Genomic DNA, 23,206 nt, shown 5'->3' with positions numbered 1-23,206 from the left:
AAGAGAGAGAGAAAGAGAGGGAGAGAGAGAGGAAGAGAGAGAGAGAATGAGAGAGAGAGGGAGAGAGGTAGAGGGAGAGAGGGAGGGAGAGAGAAAGAGAGAGGGGAGACAGAGGGAGAGAAAGAGAGGGCAAGAGGGTGAGAGAGAGAGAGGAAGAGAGAGAGAGAGGGAGAGAGGGAGAGAGAGAGGGAGAGAGAGAGAGAGAGCGACTCCTTCCCAGGTCAGGACTCCAGGTCCAGGCTGGCGGGCAGCGTTTGGGTCTGGAGCGGGTGCGCTGTGCCGTAAGGGACTCATCGCGATTCAGAACGTGGGAAGGGCCCAAGGCAAGGCGTGATCCTGGAGTGAAGATGAGGATGCCGCTGGTGGGGCCCCTGAAGCTGTGTTGGCTGCGGTGGGTGGGCTAAAGTGCCCGCAGGCCGTGTCTAGGAGACGGAGAGAGGTGGGACTTGCGCTTGTGTCTTGTGCTGTCCCCACGGTGACCTGGCAGGAGAACGTGATGGAGGTGTTTGGGGAGCTTGCCCGGGCGTGTGGAGCGTTGGGAGGTGTGGGAAGGGGAGGTGACGGGTGGAAGGGTGTGTGAGGGGGAGAAGCGGCCGGTGAGGGTGCTGTTGGGTCCGTAGGAGGCGAGGCGAAGGAGGTGGAGAAAGGGCGGTGGTGGTGGCGAGCCCGGGTGGGGTGTCGTGGGCGCTTCGAGTGGGAAAGGGTGTGGGAGAGTCAGCTTGAGTGAGTGCTGGGAGAGGGAGCGGAGCTGAGGTGCCAAAAGGGGACGTGGTGCTGCATGGGCCGGGAATCGAACCCGGGCCTCCCGCGTGGCAGGCGAGAATTCTACCACTGAACCACCCATGCGCCGCTGCCGGGCCGCCCCAGGTTGGGGCCCCAGTACCTGCTGGCCGCCAGGCGCCGGTCCCCACCCACCCCCTGCCCAGGGCACCGGGCTCTCCCCGCACGCGCCAGGCGCCGACGCGTCCTGGCGACCTGGAGGAGACGCGCCCGGCACGTGGAGGCTCCGAGGGAGACGGGCTGGGCCGGAGGCCTCCCGTGGGGAGGGAAAGAAGCCAAAGGCAAGGTGCAAGGGAGAGAAAGGAAAGCGGGCGGGAAGAAGGGGAGACGGGGACAAAGGACGCAGTGCAAGTTGCGAGGGCGGGAGGGACGCAGGGAATCCTGTGTGGTGCCGCCAGCCCTCAAGCGTCCGGTCCCCTTGGCAGGTGGCGGGGAGTGCAGCCGGCGGGCAAGGCGCTGGCCGGAGCGTGGAAGGCACGGGGGCACTGCGCTGCGCCGTGTGGCGCTTGGCCGGCGGGCGGCAGGGCAGTGTGGGGGCGAGTGGGAGCAGCGCGTTGCAAGGGGGCGCTGCAGGCTCAGCCTCCAGGACGGTCCGCCAGGGCGGTGAAGCGCTAGCGAAACTCGCCAAGGGCTCCCCTGCTCGTCGGTGAGGTGGGAATGAAGGAGCGTGATGGCGGTGGTGCTGCGGGGCTGGGGAGAGTGGGTTCGTGGGGCGGGCCAAAAAGCCGTCGTGTCAGGAGTGGGATTCGAACCCACGCCTCCAGGGGAGACTGCGACCTGAACGCAGCGCCTTAGACCGCTCGGCCATCCTGACGACGGGAGCGGGCGCCTCGTCGCTCGGCTGCCTGGGATCAGGGGCCAAGCCTGGCGTCCTTGGGCGGTGGCCGCGCCTCCTGGGTGGCGGTCTCGCTGTCCGGCGGAGCGGCCGCGCGCGCTTTGGCCGAGGGGGAGCCCCGGCGGCGCAGCCAGCGGGCCGCCTGGCCCCCACCCACGACGACCCAGCCCGGGGGCGGGGAGCTGAGCCGCTGCCGCCAGCCTCCCAGCGCGTCTCCTGGCCGGATTCGGCGCCACCGGAGTCGCGAGCGGGTCCGGATCAGGGTCCCGAGCCGCTTGGCTGGCGGTGGCGATGGTGGTGTCCGGATCGCGGTGGGAGGCCGGTGGGTGGGCGTGGGTCGTGGTCGGCGAGGGAACGGGCCCGGCGGGCAGGGGCTGGAGGCGGGTGGGAGCCAGGAAGCCAAGAGCCGAGGTAGGCGACAGCCGTCGGTAAGCGTCGTGCGCCCCAGCCGGCCGTCGCCGTCCTCGTTAGTATAGTGGTGAGTATCCCCGCCTGTCACGCGGGAGACCGGGGTTCGATTCCCCGACGGGGAGGCTGCCGCCCTTTTTGGCCCGTGCGGCCGCCCTCGGGGAGGGGCGCGGGGCGCGGGGCGCCACCTCGTGCCAGGCCGGCCTGCCGGCCGTCGACTGCCCGGCACCCTCCCTTGGGCCCGGCGAGGCTCCTCGTCGCCACCCCGGGCATCTCTGCTCCTCGGGGCCCCCCGACGTGCGCCCTGCCCTAAGTTCAGGTGTCTTCTGGCCGCCGGCCCACTCCCCGCGACGCACAGGTGCCTGGACGGACGGGGAGAGGCCGCGGCCGTGGCCGAGTCGGCAGCCGCTGGGTGCGTGCCACGCTCTGTGCGAGCAGCGAGGAGCGGGCGCGACCTGGTGGGCCAGGCGAGCCCCGGGGGCCGGCTGCCACGACGAGCCGTCGGGCCCCAACGCTCGGGGCTCGGAGCAGGGAGGAAGCAGCAAGGCAGCGAGGGCGCCCCCGGCAGGCGGTCGGGCCCTCGGGTCGAGAGGCGCTGGGCTCGGGCCGCGCGGGCCGGCCGTGGTCGGCGCTGCGGCAGCGACGGGCGGGAGGGACGTCGAGGAAGGCTTGCAAGCCGGTGGAGGCGGCGGAGGCGGCGCCACGCGCCGGTCGGAGTCCCCGGCCGACGTGCCCGTGGCTGCCCCGGCCGGGCAGCGTTGGTGGTATAGTGGTGAGCATAGCTGCCTTCCAAGCAGTTGACCCGGGTTCGATTCCCGGCCAACGCAGCGGCCGGCCCTTTTGCAGGGGGCCCAGGGCCCGGGGCGGGCAGGACTTTGGCCTTGAGGCTGTGTGCGTGGGTGGGAAGGAGGCGCGCCGCGTTTGCGTGTTTGTTTTGAGGGTGCCGCAAGCAGAAAGCACGCGAGGGCGCTGGGATGGCCAGAGAGCGGGAGCGGCGAGCGCTTGCAGGGCGGAGGCTGGCCCAACGAGCCAGGGAGCGGTGCCCCGGGCGCGCCCAGGGCTGAGCGTGGAGGCGCCGAGCTGAGGCCAGGAGGCGTCGGCTGGGCGCCGAGCCCACGCTCCCTGGTGGTCTAGTGGCTAGGATTCGGCGCTCTCACCGCCGCGGCCCGGGTTCGATTCCCGGTCAGGGAAGCCCTTCTTCTTCCTCTCTCTCTGCCCACCAGCCCCCGCGGCGTGGCGGCGGCCGCCACGGGCTCCCTTTTAGCCAACGCCTGTTCGCTCGCTCCTTCCTTCCCTTCCTCCCCCGGCCCGCCGCCCAAGCGGCCACACGTCCACTGTGCGCCCGCCCCAGCCTCCGCGCGCCACCCACTTCTCTTCGCCCGCTCCACACCCCCCGGCGCCTCCCCCTCTTCTCCAGGGCCCCACGCTCGCCTCGCTCCCCGCCCTCCTCACAGCACGACGCGCCAGTGCACCGGGCCGCCTTCGGCACGCCCCAGCGCGCCCACCCGCACAGCCTGGCGTCCTCGCTCCGGCCGGCGCACGTGCTCTGCCGTCTGCAGCCACAGCTTGGCCCCCTGCCGCCACCCGGCTTCCGAAGGGCCAAATCACGCCACCTGGCACCGCCTCTTTCTTCCTGCCTTCGGGGACAGTGGTGGGCTGGTGGGCTGGTGGGGAGGGGTGCCTGTGGGTGGAGACTGGGGCGAGGTCCTGGGCACCCAGAGCTCTGCCCACCTGACAGGCCCCCTGCTCCATCGCCTCTCACCAACCCCTCACGGATGGAGGAAGGAGGCAGGAGTTCCGAGGTCCGAGGTCCGAGGTCCGAGGTCCGAGGAGACAGGCCATGCGTCATAGGCGAGGGGCGGTAGGCGATACCTGAGCCAGTGGGGGAAAGGGCCCAGCCAACCCTTTTGGGTCACAGGCTGGGCTCTGGGCGCCGGAGGGGGAAGATACGCTCTCGTGACACCTCTCAAAGCGCAAAGAGGTTGACCCACGGCAGCGCCGCAGTTCCCACCGGCTATCCTTGACCTCTGCCACTCCCCACTCCTGCCTGAGCACAGATCCGCCCGGGTCTCTCCCCCCCACCCCCCATGCACCCCTGCATCCCACACCCGCGATCCCTAATTTTCCAAGGCGGTCTCAGCCATCAGGCCGTTGGCCGCCAAAACTGCCCCCGTGGCGGAGAGCATCACTGACACTCACTTGCACGTCCGCTCCCGGACGCTTTCGTTCAGAGGAGGGGCTGATGCTCGTCGAGCGGCACACGTCTCCCCGATCTCACGTTCTCTGCGTTGCCACCAACGCATGCCCCTGTTTCCACCCGCAACCCACCCCCATCCCCAGCCGGCCCGCTCTCGGGATCCTGCAGCTTTCCATCACCGCCACCAAGTTCCCTCGGGTCCCCTTGGCGGGCAGTTGTGGAGGTGGGTGTTGGGTGACGGCTCGGGAGGAAGTGGTGGGTGGCATTCCACGCCGAACAGGGCAGAGGGCATGAAAGAGAGAAGAGGCGCCCACAGCGTGCTGAGGGCTGGGAGGTGGCAGAGGGAGCACAGGGTCGCCGGGTGTTTCGCGCGGGTCTGAGGGGCCCGGCTTGACTAGGATGGGTGGGAGTGCGGCTGGGGAAGTGTGTGTGTGTGTGTGTGTGTGTGTGTGTGTGTGTGTGCGTGCGCGCGCGCGCGTGCCAGGCAGCGGCCGTGGTGGAGAGGCTTCAAGAAGCTGCACCACCGTGCCAGGAGGGGGTGCGATCCGCCGTGGGGAAGCCAAACGGCTGGACCCAAGACAGGTCGTTTCTGAGGCTGGGCTGGGTGGCCAGGTCGGGTGGAGACGCCTTGTCTGGACGGGGCATTTCGGAGCGGCTGGTGAGAGCTGGGTGGGAGCCTGGAGGATGGCGGACTTACAAGCGGGAGCTGAGGGACCCAGTGCAAGCAAGAGCCAAGGCGCCGTCCTCAGAGAGGAGCGCCAGCAGGTGAGCTTGAGCTGCGACCCTGCAAACCCATCAGGCTTCCGTGTGGGAGTTAGAAGACAATGAGAGTGCACTGGGTTTGGAAGAAGTGTTTGTTACATCTGAAATGGTTCTTACTTCTCTGTTTTTATATGACCACACAAGTTGGAAGTAAAATAAATGCTTTAGAAAGCATTTATTATCAGTGCCCCTCAAAAACCAATCTAGGTGTATAAAATTGATCCTGCCTTAAAATTTATGTGTAGGGTTTATCGTGTGGACTCCTTGTTTTGACTGTTTTTGTCCCTTCATTTGTGGGCTATAAATTTTAATTATTTTAAGCACTAATAATCTGTTGTGTAGCCCGAGAATGCTAGGACACTGCTGCTGCCCAACGTGTCGGGTTCTCCCTCTGTGCCCTGCTCTGGAACCTCATTTTTTGCTGTTGGTTTTTAAAGTTAATTTTAGACACTGGTGTTTTTTCCAAATTCATGTTTTTACATCAGTTATTAGTTTAATATATTCTCGAAAGACCTCTGGCACTGTTAATTCTCTCCTGGTAGCTGTCCTCTGTCAATCGTTGATTTGGATTGGCTTTTCCCACCCCTTAGCATCCTTGCTTCTCACTTGCTTTCCTTATTAGTCCTGCTATCTCTGTTTTCCAAACCGAAGGCATCACTCTGTGGTAATGGTTCCTCCATAGTTTGGTGTCGGCTCCTTTGATTCTCTGATAGTACGTTAGGGGTGGTTAATCTGATCAGTAACACGGGAGGCTGTGCCCTCAATTCCTGGCTCTGGGTGTAAAACCCCTTTTGGTTTTCACTGGCGAAGCCTGCCAGTTTCCTACAGCAGTTTGATCATCAGAACCTGGCAGGAATATTTAAAACAAACACACACACACACAAATCTCCTGGCCCTGTGGACCCAGAGATTCTGCGCTGTCACCCACAATCCAACCTCCCCTATGTTATGAAAATTTTATGGCGAGTTTTGGAACCAACCCAAGAAGTTCACTGGAGAAGTCAGTATCCCCCGTCCTGGCTGCTTGACCTTCAGCCTGAGAGAGATATCTTATTACTTTCCATTGTATGAAGACCATTGTGCTAGTTTGAAGCTGCTGTGTACCCCAGAAAAAGCCATGTTCTTTGCATCCATGCCGGTGGGGGCAAACTTATTGTGGATGAGACCTTTCGATTAGGTGTTTTAAATTGCAACGCGACCCACCCCAATTAAAGGTGGGTCTTAATCCTTTCTACGGGGGTCCTTTACAAAAAGATAAAGGATAGGTAGAGCCCCGAGAGCGCAGAGAGAGAAACACCCACAGAAGCGCCGAGAGGAGGTCACTAAAACCAGAAGCTGAAAGCAATGACATCAAGGTGGGAAGGACCAACAGTCGCCAGCCGTCTGCCTTGCTACTTGGCCCAGGAACCCAGGATCCAGCAGTGTTTCTTCAGAGAAGGCATCAGTCCTATTGATGCCTTAATTCGGACATTTTCACAGCCTTTGAACTGTAATTTTGTAAGCTAGAAAATTCCCATTGTAAAAGCCAACCTTTTCTGTAATATTGCATTTGTGCAGCCTTAGTAAACCAAAACAGTCACTTCACAAAAAGTTGTTTTTGTTTTTTTTAAATTATATTTTAGTAAAATAGACACAATAAAAATGACTTCTAGTCCTTGGGTGCGAGCAGTATTCTGCTTTCTGTCTCTGAATTTTCTTTCTTTCTTTTTTTTTTTTGAATGTCTTTTAAATGGTGTAATATAACATATATACAAAGCAAAACAAACAAACAAAAAAAGCAATAGTTTTCAAAGCACATTTCAACAAGGAATTCCAGAACAGATCTCAGAGTTTGTCGTGGGCTACCATTCCATCATCTCATATTTTCCCTTCTAACTGCTCCAAAACACTGGGGACTAGAAGGAATATTAATATAGTGATTCAACAGTAATACTCATTTGTTAAATCCCATTTTCTCTATTATACATCCTCCTCCTTTAATCCTTCTCCCAATCTGTAAAGATCTTTGGCAATACCTGTTCTGACTTTTTCATGTTGAGAAGGTATGTATGTCTACACTAAAGAATGGGGGGATGTAATTAATCAATAATCCTGGAGAGGCTTGTCTCTCTGAGTTTCAGAATTTATCTGACTTAGGAACCCTTGGGGATTTATATGTCCCAGGAAAGCAAAGCTAGTACATGAAACCTTTATAGAGTTTGAGCCCTAGGTGTTCTTCAAGCTCAACAGGAGTGATTTTGGCTGGGGTTTAGCAAACCATGGCAATTAGTACTGTCTAACTGGAGCTTGCATAGACAGCCTCCAGAATAGCCTCTGACTCCATTTGACCTCTCTTGGTCACTGATGCCTTACTAAATTACAGTTCTTTTCCCCTTTTGGGTCAAGAAGGCATTGTTCATCTCATGGTGCCAGGGCCACATTCATACCCCAGATTCACACCCCACGTTGTCAAGGAGATTTTCACCCCTGCATGGCTTGTGCCACGTGGAGGGGTCGGGGGACGGGCAATGATTTTTTTAAAAAATATTTTTATTGAGATGTTTTCATGCACCATAAAGTTCACCCAAAGTACACAATCAAAGGCTCACAATATCATCACATAACTGTGTATTCATCATCATGATCATTTTTAGAACATTTGCATCACTCCAAAAAAAGGAAGAAAAAAAAGAAAAAGAAAAAGCCCATACCCCTTACCCCTCCCTCCATTGACCACTAGGATTGCAATCTACCCAATTTTTCCCCTTATCCCCCATATTATTTATTTATAGCCTTTATTTTTTTTTAATTTTTATTAATTAAAAAAAATTACAAGAAACACAAGCATTCCCAACACATACACTCAGCAATTCACAATATCATCACATAATTGCATATTCATCATCATGATCATTTCCCAGAACATTACCATCAATTCAGAAAAAGAAATAAAAAGACAACAGAAAAATATAACAAACAGAAAAAAAAATTTTACAGGCCATACCCCTTACTAATCCCTTTCATTGATCACTAGCATTTCAAACTAAATCTATTTTAATATTTGTTCCCCCTATTATTTATTTTTATTCCATATGTTCCTTTCATCTGTTGACAAGGTAGATAAAAGGAGCATCAGACACAAGGTTTTCACAATCACACAGTCACATGGTGAAAGCTATATCATTATGCAATCATCATCAAGAAACATGGCTACTGAAACACAGCTCTATATTTTCAGGCAGTTCCCTCCAGCCTCTCCATTACATCTTGGATAACAAGGTGATATCTACTTAATGCGTAAGAATACCCTCCAGGATAACCTCTCAACTCTGTTTGGAGTCTCTCAGCCATTGACACTTTGTCTCATTTCACTCTTTCCCTTTTTGGTCGAGAAGGTTTTCTCAATTCCTTGATGCTGGGTCTCAGCTCATTCTAGGGGTTTTCTCAATCCCTTGATGCTGAATCTCAGCTCATTCTGGGATGGGCAATGATTTTGCTTGCAGAGTTGGGCTTTCTCTGAGTTTTCTTATTTCAAGTTAATAATAACAAGTGAAATCATACAATTATTTGACCTTTTGTGTGTGGCTTATTTCACTGAACATGATGTCTTCAAGGTTCGCCTACGTTGCAGCATGCATCAGTGCTGCATTTCTTCTTCCAGCTGTGTACTCTTCAGTTGTATGTATATGTCACAATTCATTTACCTAAATTGTTAAATTTTGGATTTAACACTTGGGTTGCTGCCATCTTTTGGCAATTGTAAATAATGCTACTATGAACACCAGTGTTTGAGTCCCTGCTTTCAATTCTTTTGGTTATATACCTACAAATGGGACTGCAGGTCATATGGTAAGTCTATGTTTAACTGTCTAAGGAACCACCAAACTGTTTCCATAGTCATTGCACCATTTTACATTCAAACTCACAGTGATGAGTGTTTTTATTTCTCTACAGCCTCTCCAACACTTGTTATTTTCCAATTTTAAAATGATACCCATTCTGGTGGGTGTGAAATGGTATCTTGTGATTTTGTTTTGTATTTTCTTAATGACTGACAATGTGGAGCATTTTTCCATGTGCTTTTTAGCCATTGTACATCTTCTTTGGAGAAATGTTTATTGAAGTCCTTTGCCCATTTTTAAATTGGTTTGTCTTTTTGCTGTTGAGTTGTAGGATTTCTTCAAATAATCTGTTATTAAACCCTTATTAGATATATGATTTCCAAATATATTATCCCATTCTATAGGTTGTTTTTTTTTCACCTTCTTGATAATGTCCCTCTGATACACAGTTTTACATTTTGATTAAATCTTATTTGTTTATTTATTTTTCTTTTGTTGCTTATGGTTTTGGGGTAAAATAGAAAACCCCTTGCTAAATACAAGATCCTGAAGCTATTTACTTATGTTTTAATGTAAGAATTGTGTGTTATTAGCTCTTATATTTTGTTATTGATCCATTTTGAATTAGATTTTGTAAATGGTGAGAGGTAAGGGTTTCAAATTCATCCTTTGCATGTGAATTTCTATTTGTCCCCACACTATTTGTTGACGAGAGCATTATTTCCCTATTGAATGGATTTGGAGCCCTTGTTGAAAATCAGATGACCATAGATCTGTGGTTTGTATTCTGGACTCTCAATTCTATTCTGTTGGTCTCTGTGCCTGTCTTTATGCCAGGAGCACACTGTTGTAACTACTGTCATTTTGTAGTAAGTTTTGAAATCAGGAAGTGTTAGTCCTCTAATTGTCTTCTTTTCTTTAGATTGTTTTGACTATTCAAAAACAATTGTTTTGACTATTGTTTTGACAATTGCATATATATCTGAGAATTGACTTTTCCATTTCTGCAAAAAGTGTTGGAATTTTAATAGGAATTGTATTAATTTATAGATCCCGTTGGGTAGTGTTGACATCTTTATAATATTAAGTCTCCCATTCCACGAACCTGGCTGTCTTTTCATTTATTTAGGTTTTATTTAATGTCCTTCAGTAATGTTTTATAGTTTTCAGTACAAAGTCTTCACCTTCTTGGTTAAATTTATGTCTAGGTATTTTATTCTTTTAGATGCTATTTTAAATGGAATTGTGTTTTTAATTCCCTTTTCAGATTGTTCATTACTGATGTACAGAAACACAACTCATTTTTTAGTATTTATTTTGTACCCTGCAACTTTGTTGAATTTATTAGTTCTAAATTCTTTGGGATTTTTCTATATATTGGAGCATGTGTCTGTGTGCTGGTTTGAAAGGATGTATGTCCCCTAGAAAAGCCATATTTTAATCAAAATCCCATTTCGTAAAGGCAGAATAATCCTTATTCAATACTGTCTGTTTGAAACTGTAATCAGGTCATCTCCCTGGAGATGCGATTTAATCAAGAGTGGTTGTTAAACTGGAATAGATGACGACATGTCTCCACCCATTTGGGTGGGTTTTGATAAGCTTCTGAAGTCCTATAAAAAAGGAAACATTTTGGAGAATGAAGGAGATTCAGAGAGAGAGCAGAGCAGAACGACATAGCCACGAGAAGCAGAGTCCACCAGCCAGCAACCTTTGGATATGAAGAAGGAAAATGCCTCCCGGGGAACTTCACGAAACAGGAAGCCAGGAGAAGAAGCTAGCAGATGACGCTGTGCTTGCCATGTGCCCTTCCAGATGAGAGAAACCCTCACTGTGTTCCCCATGTGCCTTTTCACTTGAGATAGAAACCCTGAACTTCATTGGCATTTTTGAACCAAGGTATCTTTCCCTGGATGCCTTTGATTAGGCATTCCTATAGACTTGTTGTAATTGGGACATTATTAAATTCCTGTTTTTAAAAGCCATCCCATTTCTGGTATATTGCATTCCAGCAGCTAGCAAACTAGAACAGTCTGCAAGTAGGGATAGTTTTATTCCTTCTTTTCCAATGTTAATGCCTTTTTCCCCTTTCTATTGCTCTGGCAAGGACTTCCAGTATGATATTGAATAACAGTGGTGACAGTGGGTATCCTTGTCTTGTTCATGATGAGGGGAAAATCGTTAGTCTTTAAGAAGTAAAAAGACAGCCTACACAATGGGAGACAATATTTGGAAACGACATATCAGATAAAGGTCTAGTATCCAGAATTTATAAAGAGATTGTTCAACTCAACAACAAAAAGACAACCAACCCAATTACAAAATGGGCAAAAGACTTGAACAGACACTTCTCAGAAGAGCAAATGCAAATGGCCAAAAGGCACATGAAACAATGCTCAACTTCCCTGGCTATTAGAGAAATGCAAATCAAAACCACAATGAGATATCATCTCACACCCACCAGAATGGCCATTATCAATAACAGAAAATGACAAGTGCTGGAGAGGATGTGGAGAAAGAGGCACACTTATCCACTGTTGGAGGGAATGTCAAATGGTACAACCGCTGTGGAAGGCAGTTTGTTGGTTCCTAAAAAGCTAAATATAGAATTGCCATATGACCAGCAATATGATTGTTAGGTATCTACTCAGAGGACATGAGAGCAAGGGCACAAACGGACATTTGCACACCAATGTTTATAGCAGCATTATTTACAATTGCGAAGAGATGAAAACAGTTAAAATGTCCATCAACAGACGAGTGGCTAAACAAACTGTGGTATATACATACGATGGAATATTATGCAGCTTTAAGACAGAATAAATTTTTGAAGTATGTAACAACATGGATGGACCTTGAGAACATTATGCTGAATGAGATTAGCCAGAAACAGAAGGACAAATACTGATTGGTCTCACTGATATGAACTGACATTAGTGAATAAACTTGGAGAATTTCATTGGTAACAGAGACTATCAAGAGATGGAAATAGGGTAAAATATTGGGTATTTGGAGTTGAAGGGATACAGATTGTGCAACAGGGCTGAATGTAAAAACTCATAAATGGACAGCACAGTACTACCTAACTGAAATACAATTATGTTAAAACACTGAATTAAGCTGAATGTGAGAATGATAGAGGGAGGAGGACTGGGGGCACAAATGAAATCAGAAAGAAAGAAGATGATAAAGATTGAGATGGTATAATCTAGGAATGCCTAGGGTGTATAATGATAGTGACTAAATGTACAAATTTTAAAAATGTTTTTGCATGAAGAAGAACAAAGGAATGCCATTACTGCAGGGTGCTGAAAATAGATGATAATTAATATTTTAAAATTTCAACTTATGTGTGAGACTAAAGCAAGAAATGTTTATTTGGTACAAAATTTATATTTTGACTAGTGAATTTCCTAATATAACTTATGTAGACAGCTTAATTGAACACCATAAGTACATGGAACCTTGAGTAGGACATGAGATTTTGTTGGTTTGTCCAGAGTGATGCCCTGATAAATCCCAGAGGGATTTGAACAGTGAATAAAAAAGCACTTGCAAAGTACCCTTCAGGGAATGGTTAGGGTGGGGGAAGGCTCAACTTCCCCAAGTTGAATTCTTGATATTCTCACAATCAGAGTGGACAACCAAAGCTATAAGTTGAGCCCCCAGTCTTGGGGTTTGTTCATATGAAACTTAACCCCACAACGGATAGGTCAAGCCTACTTAAAATTAGGCATAAGAGTCACCCCCAAGAGAGCCTCTTTTGTTGCTCAGATGTGGTCTCTCTCTCCAGCCAACACAAAGCCCCTGTCTATGTGGGACATGACTCCCAGGGGTGTGGACCTTCCTGGCAATGTGGGGCAGAAATCCTAGAATGAGCTGAGACTCAGCATCAAGGGATTGAGAAAACCCCTAGAATGAGCTGAGACCCAGCATCAGGGAATTGAGAAAACCTTCTTGACCAAAAAGGGGAGGAGTGAAATGAGACAAAGTGTCAATGGCTGAGAGATTCCAGAGTCAAGAGGTTATCCTGGAGGTTATTCTTATGCATTAAGTAGATATCACCTTGTTAATCAAGATGTAATGGAGAGGCTGGAGGGAACTGCCTGAAAATGTAGAGCTGTGTTCCAGTAGCCATGTTTCTTGAAGATGATTGTATAATGATATAGCTTTCACAATGTGACTGTGTGATTGTGAAAACCTTGTGTCTGATGCTCCTTTTATCTACCTTGTCAACAGACGAGTAGAACATATGGAATAAAAATAAATAATAGGGGGAACAAATGTTAAAATAGATTTAGTTTGAAATGCTAGTGATCAATGAAAGGGAGAGGTAAGGGGTATGGTATGTATGAATTTTTTTTCTGTTTTTGTTTTATTTCTTTTTCTGAATAGATGCAAATATTCCAAGAAATGATCATGATGATGAATATGCAACTATGTGATGATATTGTGACTTACTGATTATATATGTAGAATGGAATGATCAAAATAAGAATGTTTGTGCTTCTTTGGTGTTTTTTGGTATTTAAAAAAATAAAATAAAATAAAACCTTTAGTCTTTGACCACTGGGTATGATGCTACCTTTGGTTTTTTCATTAATGTCCTTTATCATGTTAAGAAAGTTCCTTTCTATTACTTATTTTATCATGAAAGGATGTTGGATTTTTGTCAAATGCCCTTTCTGCATTGAGATGATCATGTGTTTTTTTCCTTCACTTTATTAATATGGTGTGTTACATCGATTGATTTTATATTGAATCAGCTTTGCATTCCTAGAATGAGTCCCACTTGGCCATCGTGCATAATCTTTTAAATATACAATTGGATTCCGTGTGCTACTATTTTGTTGAGGATTTTGCATCTATATTCACAAAAGATATTGGTCTGTAGTTTTCTTTTCCCCTGCTGCACCAGGGTGATGCTGGCCTCATAGAATGAATTAGAAAGTCTTCCATCCTCTAAATCACTTTTGATCTGTACTTATAAGGAGCTCAGCTAAATTATTATCACCTATAAAAAATAGGTGATAATAAAAAATAACTGCATTAAATGTGACACCCTTGTTTTCCAAGCCTAAATAAATGTATTGATCGGGTCTGTGCTTTCCCAGCTCAGCACCCCTGAATAACTGGTAGAAGTTACCAGCAGAAACAACAGGGGATTTGGTAAATTTGCCTAGGCTATTCTTAACTCTGAAAAATTTAACTCCTTTTAGAATTCCAAAAAACCAGTGAGGAAATTATGTTCATTACTAGAACTGTGATTTAGTAATAAACTTGCAAGTGGGTTGCATATTTCAGCATAAAAATTAATTCTAGTTGAACTAATTATAAATTATATAACTAATAAATTACAAATAATGATAGATTCATGATTCTCCATAGAGTACCAAGGAACATTAGATTAGGGGGATTTTTTTTTTTGACTTTTTAAAAAATTTGTTTATTAATTAAAAAAATAAAGAAACAAAATAAAACAACATACATAATCAGTAATTCACAATATCATTACTTAGTTGCATATTTATCATTTCTTAGAACATTTGCATTAATTCAGAGAAAGAAATAAAAAGACAATAGAAAAAGAAATAAAATGAACACAGGAAAGAAAAAAAAAAAGATTATACCTACCATACCCCTTACCCCTCGCTTTCATTGATCACTAGCATTTCAAACTAAATTTATTTTAGCATTTGTTCCCCCTATTATTTATTTTTATTCCATATGTTCTACTCCTTTGTTGACAAGGTAGATAAAAGGGGCATCAGACACAAGGTTTTCGCAATCACACAGTCACATTGTGAAAGCTATATCATTATTCAATCATCCTCAAGAAACATGGCTACTGGAACACAGCTCTACATTTCCAGGCAGTTCATTAGGGGGATTTTTTAAAAAACATTTTTATTGACAAATCTTTACACACAGTCCATACATGTTGTACAATCAGTGGCTCACAATGTCATCACGTATTTGTGGATTCATCACCATGATCATTTTTAGAACATTTGCATCACTCCAGAAAAAGAAATAAAACAAAAAAACTCATACTTCCAATACTGATTGGGGCATTTTTATAGGACAGTGGCGGAGGAGTTCTAATTGTGGTGTCTCAGATCCTCAGATGTTGTTCTGCCTCCCAAAGGCATATTTAGTACTCCTTTGTTACTTTTAGAATTATATTCTGGAAGAGCTTCAGAACTCACTGCCATATTTACCTCAACTCTGAATAAACGACCACTATCTGGATTTAAAATTCAGAAAGATTCGGTGAAACTGGGCTTCAAGAAGGTTTGCTGAAATGCTGACCTCCCAAATGGGGGTCCCTAGCTCAGATCAGCAGTGAGCTATTCTCCCAATGGCCCGCACACTCACCCTCACTCCAATCCCTTTCCCTCAAGCCAATAGTGAGTTCGGTTTCTCAAGTTTGGGGGAAAGAGTAAATTGCTCTCCTCTGGTGCTAAGGAATTAGAAAGAAAGCAAGGACCTGAGTGTCACAAGGCGGGAATGTTTTCGTTTTCTGACTCTTACAATCGTGCAACTCAGATCTATTTTAAATCCACAAAACCGGAATCCAGTGTGCAGAGCACTAGTGTTTGACCAGAGAGCTATAGATATGGATCTATCAATATGACTTGCAAGGAAACAGCACTGCAAGTAGTCTCTGTGGCGCAATCGGTTAGCGCGTTCGGCTGTTAACCGAAAGGTTGGTGGTTCAAGCCCACCCAGGGACGTGCAGGGTACTTTTTTGGGGGGCATGATGGCTCACTCAAAGTCCTACTGATTGATTGACAGTTAAGAGACTTTCCCAAGCGTCCCCCGACCTCCTTGTTTAGGAATCACTGTGCTGGTTTGAAAGGATTTATGTACCCTATAAAAGCTATGATTTAATCCTGAACAATCTTGTGGGTACAACCGTTTCTCTTAATCCCTATTCAACACTATAGGCTGGAAACTTGATTGGGTTATCTCCTTGGAGATGTGACTCAATCAACGTGGGTATTAAATTTGATTAGATAGAGATGTGACCCCACCCATTCGGGTGGGTCTTGATTAGTTTACTGGAATCCTGTAAAAAAGGAGACATTTTGAAGACTGCAGGAGATTCAGAGAGAGCAGAGAAGGATGGTAGAAATGTTGCAGAACCACGAAGCAGAGAGTCTACCAGCCAGCAACCTTTGGAGATGAGGAAGGAAAAAGCTAGCTGGAGAGAAAGCTAGCGGATGACGCCATGTTCACTATGTGCCCTTCCAGCTGAGATAGGAACCCTGACGGTGTTCGCCATGTGCCCTTCCACTTGAGAGAGAAACCCTGAACTTCATTGGCCTTCTTGAATCACGGTATCTTTCCCTGGATGCCTTAGGTTGGGCATTTCTATAGCCTTACTTTAACTGGGACATTTCCATGGCCTAAAAACTGTTAGCTTGCAACTTATTAAATTCCCCTTTTTAAAAGCCGTTCCATTTCTGGTATATTGTATTCCAGCAGCTAGCAAACTAGAACAGTCACCTAGCCCTGTAGTAGGTCCTTTTTAAGGACCACCCAGTATTTCATGTATTAATGTGCTCTAATTTATCCAGCTACATACCCATAGTTGGCCATTGCCTTTGTTTTCAAAGTTTTGCTCTTACACATAGGGCTGCAGTGAACCTCCTAGAAGTAACCTCTAATGGGCTTTGCGCTTGGTTCTACCTCTTGTCATTTCATATTGCTCTCTCTTTAGGTGATCTCACCACTCCTGTGCCTGCAGTGCATATAGACAACTCAAACTTGTGTCTCTAACACTTTTCTGAGTTCTAAGCTCATCCATGCCCCCACCTACCTTTTCTACATGACACCTTGACCCTCAAAGTCACCTTCTCCCAAACTTAAGTCCATCTTCTCTCCAACCCCTAAGCTGGAGTCTTCTCAAACTCCATCTCCTGGTCAACGGCAACACCATCCCTTCAGAGGAGCAAGCCAGACAGAAGGGGACTTCCTTGAAACTTCTTTCCTTCATTCATCAAATCCATTAGTCATCAAGTGTAATTTTAATATCTCTGACTTCCTTTCCTGCAAGCCCACTGCCAGGTTCCCTGACGATGGACCCAGGTCAGCTTAAGGATCCTGGTGTAGTACCAGGAAGGTGCCACCAGGACCTCCATCTGCATTTGTTCCACCCTGGGAGCATCAGCGAGCTGGCCTTTGCCCTCAGCCAATTTTGGCTTCCTTTCTCTGGTCTCCCTCTTAGCTCAGGAGTCAGGACCAGAAGACCTTGGAGGGGGAGCTTCTGTTGACTAAAGTAGGCTTCCTTACCATTGACTGGTTTTCTTGAAAGATTCGTTTAGGAAAAAAACACAAATTCCCAGCTTGCTCCTAGCTCCTGAAAATATATATGTTATTCATTTACTTATTTCTGCATTCATTTATCAAACATGGATTAACAACTGTTATGTGCAGATACTCTGCAAGGAGCTAGAAATAAACCGATGAGCAAAAAAACAGGCATAGTTACCATGGTTATTCAGTTCACAATGACTTCCTGGAATTCCCGGCAACAAGGACTGTGAGAACTAATTGTGCTCCTGGGAGAATTTCCACCACAAATGGGGCTCTGTGGTCCCTAATTCTTCCTCCTTTTTGTCCATTTACAAAGCTACAGAAGCTACAAGGCTATGCTCTGCAGTGACCCCAAACTGTCTGAAAGAAACTAACGTACCTCAGTAGGAGTAAATACAATATTTTCATCAAAACTGAGCAGGGCCAGACCATCATCCTTGGATTTGTTGAAGAATAATGTTTAATTCAGGGAATCCAATTAAATTCAGGAAAGAATAAAGTCAAAAATGTAATTTTTCTCTTTAAGGATAAATAATGTAATGGTTGGATTCTGGGGTCGGTTGGCCAGGTGGTGATGCCCAGTTGTCTGGTCAGGCAAACACTGGCCTAACCGTCACTGTTTCCTGGCTGTTTGGTAAACAGGAAGGCTGGAGTGTTGAATCATCAGTTGGTTAATTGTAACTGTGGCTGATTACATCTATAAGGCATGTCTCTTGCAAACAAGGTAATTTAATCTGTTGGATTTGATCCAATCAGTTGAAGACTTAAGGAAGAAGAGAGAATTTTCACTGCCTCTTCAGCCAGCCAGCCTCTCCTGTGGGGTTCACAGAGACCCTTCTTTGGAGCTGCCAGCTTCGCAGCTTGCTCTATAGATTTTGGACTCTTGCACTCCCATAGTTGCATGAGACACCTTTATAAATCTCATATTTACAGATATCTCCTGTTGGTTCTATTTCTCTAGAAAACCCTGACTAATACAAATAATAAATAGCTTCTAGGCAGTATTGTATATGTTCATGGTTTTTTTTTTAAACATTTTTATTGAGAAATTTTCATACACAGTAAACAACGGCTCACAACATCATCATGCAGTTATGTATTTGTCATCATGATCATTTTTAGAACATTCGCATCACTCTAGAAGAATAAATAAAAAGAAAAAAGAAAAAACTACATTCCATACCCCTTACCCCTCCCTCTCACTGACCACTAGTATTTCAACTTAGCCAATTTTTTAACCCCTTAGCCCCTCCCTATTATTTATTTATTTTTCCTTATTTTTTCACTCATCTGTACATACCCTGGATAAAAGGGGCATCAGACATAATATGTTCAACAGTTTCAGGTACTTCCCTTTAACCATTCCAATACACTAAAAAGGGTTATCTATATAATGCATAAGAATAACCTGCAGGATAGCCTCTCGACTCTGTTTGAAATCTGTCAACCACTGAAGCTTTTTTTGGTCTCATTTCTCTCTCCCCCATTTAGGCCAAGAAGGCTTCCTCAATCCTATGATTCTGGGTCCCAGCTCATCCCAGGAGTCCTGTTCCATTTTGCCAGGGAGGTTTACACCCCTGGGAGTCATGTCCCACCTAGAAGGTGAGGGTATTTATGGCTTTATTATACTAAAAGCGTACAAATAAGGAAAAGCCAAAAGAAAAGACACTTAGGGCAAGGCCTGGGAATGTCTCAAATGCAAGCTTCTATATTCTCTACTGCTCTGCCAGAGGGGCTCTTTTCTCTCTTAATTCATCCTTCATTTAAACCAGATGAAAGCATCTTCACACTACATTCAAAAACAAATAGCCTTTTTAGGGTAGCTCAGAAACAAAATTGTTCTGAAACAGCAGTTGTCCTAGACTAAGGCCCAACCAAGTCAGTTTTCTCTTCTCTGTTCTGGTGTCACCATCCATCTAGTTCAACGTTTAAGAAACTTTACAAGAACAAGAGTTCTTCCTCCTCTCATTAACTCTTAGGAGAGAATCTGAGGGTTCCTGGAGTGTAAGGAAGCAGAAACAGCTTTATAATTTCTTTTTTAAATTGGAAACATGCTATTGAATACAGTGTTAAAAGGAAAATGCATACCCAGTTAGCTCACAACCTTCAAACCACTTGGGGACTCCTTGAACTGTTGATGTGAGGTTACTTCCCAAGAAACCCAGCCGTGTCCTCACTGGAGAGGAAGCCACAGAGGTAAAACAGAAGGGACTTGATATTTAAAGGATGTGGCGGATAGAGAAAGGTCCTGGGCTTATTCCTCCAAGGGAGCTGCCATTTTCTAGGAAGGCTCCTCGGTGGCGGGAAATAGATGCGGTTTGGAAGAGAGTGACCTTTGATTCAAGGAGTGATGAGATCTGACAGTCGGATACATGGATGGGCCTAATAAGTTATATTAGAAAATATATTTTCTAATATATTTTATATATGATATCGTACAAATGGAAGCCAACATAACATACATCTAAATATTTTAAATGTATGAGTTAAGATATAGTCAATGAACTAAGATCTTTCTTCCTTTCTTAATAAAAATTCCATCTTAAAGGTCCGTGAGGCCAGTTTTACATTTAGAATTATGAGACTCCTCACACTTCCTGCCTGAGTATGGCGTGGTCCAGGGATATCCCTCTCTCCTCAGCTCTAGCTCCCTCCTGTCCTGTAAAGGGTCTGTGCAAGCATGTGGGCACCCCATCTGCCATGTCTAAGCTCTGTCTGAACCCCTGCAAACAACTTCCACTTGTGCCCCTGCCATCCTTGGGTGCACATACTGGAAGTCTAATCTAACATTAGTAGTGCTGATGGGAGACGAGGCCTGACCGAACCTTGGCGTCTGTGAAGATGACTTCCGGGTCCTGTTAACAGAGCCTCACTACAAGTCAGGTACTGTGGGCACTGCAGGCTGGCATGGCCCCTTGGCCCTGCATTTCCTGCCTCTGCCCTGGGAAGGGGAACATTTAGAGGAGATCAAAAATAGGGTCCTTTTTCTAATATAACTTATATGGACAGTTTAACTGAACACCATAAGTACACGGAACCTTGAGTAGGGCATGAAATTTTGTAGGCTTGTCTAGAGTGATGTCCTGATAAATCCCAGAGTGATTTGAACAGTGAACAAAAAAGTACTTGCAAAGTCCCCATAGGGAAATGGTAAGAAAGAGGGAAAATTCAACTTTCCCATTTGGAGAAGGCCTGATATTCTCTCAAGCAGTGAGGACAACGAAAGCAATAGGCCGAACTCTCAATCTTGGGATTTGTTCATATGAAACATATCCCTGCAAAGGATAGGCTAACCTTACTTAAAATTAGGCCTAAGAGTCACCCCCAGAGAACTCATTTTGCTGCTCAGATGTGGCCTCTCTCTCTCAGCAAACATAGCAAGCAAACTCACCGCCCTCCCCCTCTCTATGTGGGACATGACTCACAAGGGTGTAAACCTCCCTGGCAATGTGGGACAGAAACCTAGAATGAGCTGGGACTCAGCATCAAGGGATTGGGAAAACCTTCTCAACTGAAAGGGGGAAGAGAGAAATGAGACAAAATAAAGCATCAGTGGCTGAGAGATTTCAAGCAGAGTTGAGAGGTTATCCTGGAGGTTATTCTTACGCATTATATATGTAAGCCCATTTTAGTTTAAGGTGTATTTGAGAGGCTAGAGGGAACTGCCTGAAACGGTAGAGCTGTGTCCCAGTAGCCATGTTTCTTGAAGATGATTGTGTAATGATATAACTTTCACAAAGTAACTGTGTGATTGTGAAAGCCTTGTTCTGATGCTCCTTTTATCTATGGTGTGGACAGATGAGTAAAAAATATGGATTAAAAATAAATACATAGTTTAGTAAGACGCGCAGATCTTAGTTCCTCCTCCAGAACAGCTACTAGGGGAGTAGAAACGATACAGAACAGCTCCTGGAGCCACGACAGAGATCAAAAAGACAGCGTACCCCATCCTGGAATGGCTGACTGGCTGAGAGAACCTGCTCCGGTGAGATCGCCGAGGGGCGCGGGCTTCCCCGGGCGGGGTAGCAAGCGGCCGGAGTCCCTCCTTTCCTCCTTCCCGGGCCAGCTGGCAGAATTGGGCAGGTGGTCCCCTCAAGCCACGGCAGCTGGCGCCCCCACCCACCCGCGGCCCCCCGGACCAACTGAGAGAATTGGATCGGAAATCCCCAGGCCATGGAGAACGGTGACCGGGGGGGTCCCATCCAAACACTTGACTCCCGGGTCCGGCTGGGAACGGTGCACACTCCTGGGCCGCGGCGGCTGGCGCCATCTCGCCATGCTTGGCGCCCCAGGCCGACTAGGAAATTCGGACGGGCGCTCTCCCAGGCTGCGGCGGCCAGCGACCCACCCTGCGTTTGGACCCCCGGGCCGGCTGGCACTCTTCCAAGCCGCTTCGGCTGGCGAACCTCCCCCACGGTGAGAGTTTTCCAAAGTTAAAAGACCCACAGCACCTTTTACTGGTGGGACCCGCAGACAAACGTGTGCCACGAGCGCCACCTACTGGGCAGGATAAGAAAAACAGAACCCAGAGATTTCACAGAAAAATCTTTCAACCTGTTGGATCCAACACCCAGGGAAATCTGACTAAATGCCCAGACACCAGCAGAAGATAATGGATCATACTCAGAAAATTGAAAATATGGCCCAGTCAAAGGAACAAACCAATAGTTCAAATGAGATACAGGAGCTGAGACAACTAATGCTGAATATACGAACAGAAATGGAAAACCTCTTCAAAAACGAAATCGATAAATTGAGGGAGGACATGAAGAAGACATGGGCTGAACAAAAAGAAGAAATAGAAAAACTGAAAAAACAAATCACAGAACTTATGGAAGTGAAGGACAAAGTAGAAAAGATGGAAAAAACAATGGATACCTACAATGATAGATTCAAAGAGACAGAAAATAGAATTAGTGATTTGGAGGATGGAACATCTGAATTCCAAAAAGAAACAGAAACTATCAGGAAAAGAATGGAAAAATTTGAACAGGGGATCAGGGAACTCAAGGACAATATGAACCGCACAAATATACGTGTTGTGGGTGTCCCAGAAGGAGAAGAGAAGGGAAAAGGAGGAGAAAAACTAATGGAAGAAATTATCACTGAAAATTTCCCAACTCTTATGAAAGACCTAAAATTACAGATCCAAGAAGTGCAGCGCACCCCAAAGAGATTAGACCCAAATAGGCGTTCTCCAAGACACTTACTAGTTAGAATGTCAGAGATCAAAGAGAAAGAGAGGATCTTGAAAGCAGCAAGAGAAAAACAATCCATCACATACAAGGGAAACCCAATAAGACTATGTGTAGATTTCTCAGCAGAAACCATGGAAGCTAGAAGACAGTGGGATGATATATTTAAATTACTAAAAGAGAAAAACTGCCAACCAAGACTCCTATATCCAGTAAAATTGTCCTTCAAAAATGAGGGAGAAATTAAAACATTCTCAGACAAAAAGTCACTGAGAGAATTTGTGACCAAGAGACCAGCTCTGCAAGAAATACTAAAGGGAGCACTAGAGTCAGATACAAAAAGACAGAAGAGAGAGGTATGGAAAAGAGTGTAGAAAGAAGGAAAGTCAGATATGATATATATAATACAAAAGGTAAAATGGCAGAGGAAAATATTATCCAAACAGTAATAACACTAAATGTTAATGGACTGAATTCCCAATCAAAAGACATAGACTGGCAGAATGGATTAAAAAACAGGATCCTTCTATATGCTGTCTACAGGAAACACATCTTAGACCCAAAGATAAACATAGGTTGAAAGTGAAAGGTTGGGAAAAAATATTTCATGCAAATAACAACCAGAAAAGAGCAGGAGTGGCTATACTAATATCCAACAAATTAGACTTCAAATGTAAAACAGTTAAAAGAGACAAAGAAGGACACTATATACTAATAAAAGGAACAATTAAACAAGAAGACATAACAATCATAAATATTTACGCACCGAACCAGAATGCCCCAAAATACATGAGGAATACACTGCAAACACTGAAAAGGGAAATAGACACATATACCATAATAGTTGGAGACTTCAATTCCCCACTCTCATCAATGGACAGAACAT

The 23,206-nt window shown here is 46.2% G+C and overlaps 6 non-coding genes across 6 annotated transcripts; 4 read left to right on the top strand and 2 right to left on the bottom strand.

Moving 5' to 3' along the window:
- Positions 1-775: 775 nt before the first annotated feature.
- On the bottom strand, positions 776-846 carry TRNAG-GCC (transfer RNA glycine (anticodon GCC)). The gene has a single exon. It is a non-coding gene; the product is annotated as a tRNA-Gly (tRNA).
- A 665-nt stretch (positions 847-1,511) lies between these two features.
- TRNAL-CAG (transfer RNA leucine (anticodon CAG)) lies at positions 1,512-1,594 on the bottom strand. Its single transcript has one exon. It is a non-coding gene; the product is annotated as a tRNA-Leu (tRNA).
- A 482-nt stretch (positions 1,595-2,076) lies between these two features.
- Positions 2,077-2,148, top strand: TRNAD-GUC (transfer RNA aspartic acid (anticodon GUC)). Its single transcript has one exon. It is a non-coding gene; the product is annotated as a tRNA-Asp (tRNA).
- Positions 2,149-2,778: 630 nt separating this feature from the next.
- On the top strand, positions 2,779-2,850 carry TRNAG-UCC (transfer RNA glycine (anticodon UCC)). The gene has a single exon. It is a non-coding gene; the product is annotated as a tRNA-Gly (tRNA).
- Positions 2,851-3,142: 292 nt separating this feature from the next.
- Positions 3,143-3,214, top strand: TRNAE-CUC (transfer RNA glutamic acid (anticodon CUC)). The gene has a single exon. It is a non-coding gene; the product is annotated as a tRNA-Glu (tRNA).
- A 12,252-nt stretch (positions 3,215-15,466) lies between these two features.
- TRNAN-GUU (transfer RNA asparagine (anticodon GUU)) lies at positions 15,467-15,540 on the top strand. Its single transcript has one exon. It is a non-coding gene; the product is annotated as a tRNA-Asn (tRNA).
- Positions 15,541-23,206: the final 7,666 nt, after the last annotated feature.

The sequence above is a fragment of the Tamandua tetradactyla genome, chromosome 4 (assembly GCF_023851605.1).
Source record: "Tamandua tetradactyla isolate mTamTet1 chromosome 4, mTamTet1.pri, whole genome shotgun sequence".
Classification (NCBI taxonomy): domain Eukaryota; kingdom Metazoa; phylum Chordata; class Mammalia; order Pilosa; family Myrmecophagidae; genus Tamandua; species Tamandua tetradactyla.
The sequence above is the reverse complement of the archived record's forward strand: the minus strand, read 5'-3'. Positions and strand labels throughout refer to the sequence as shown.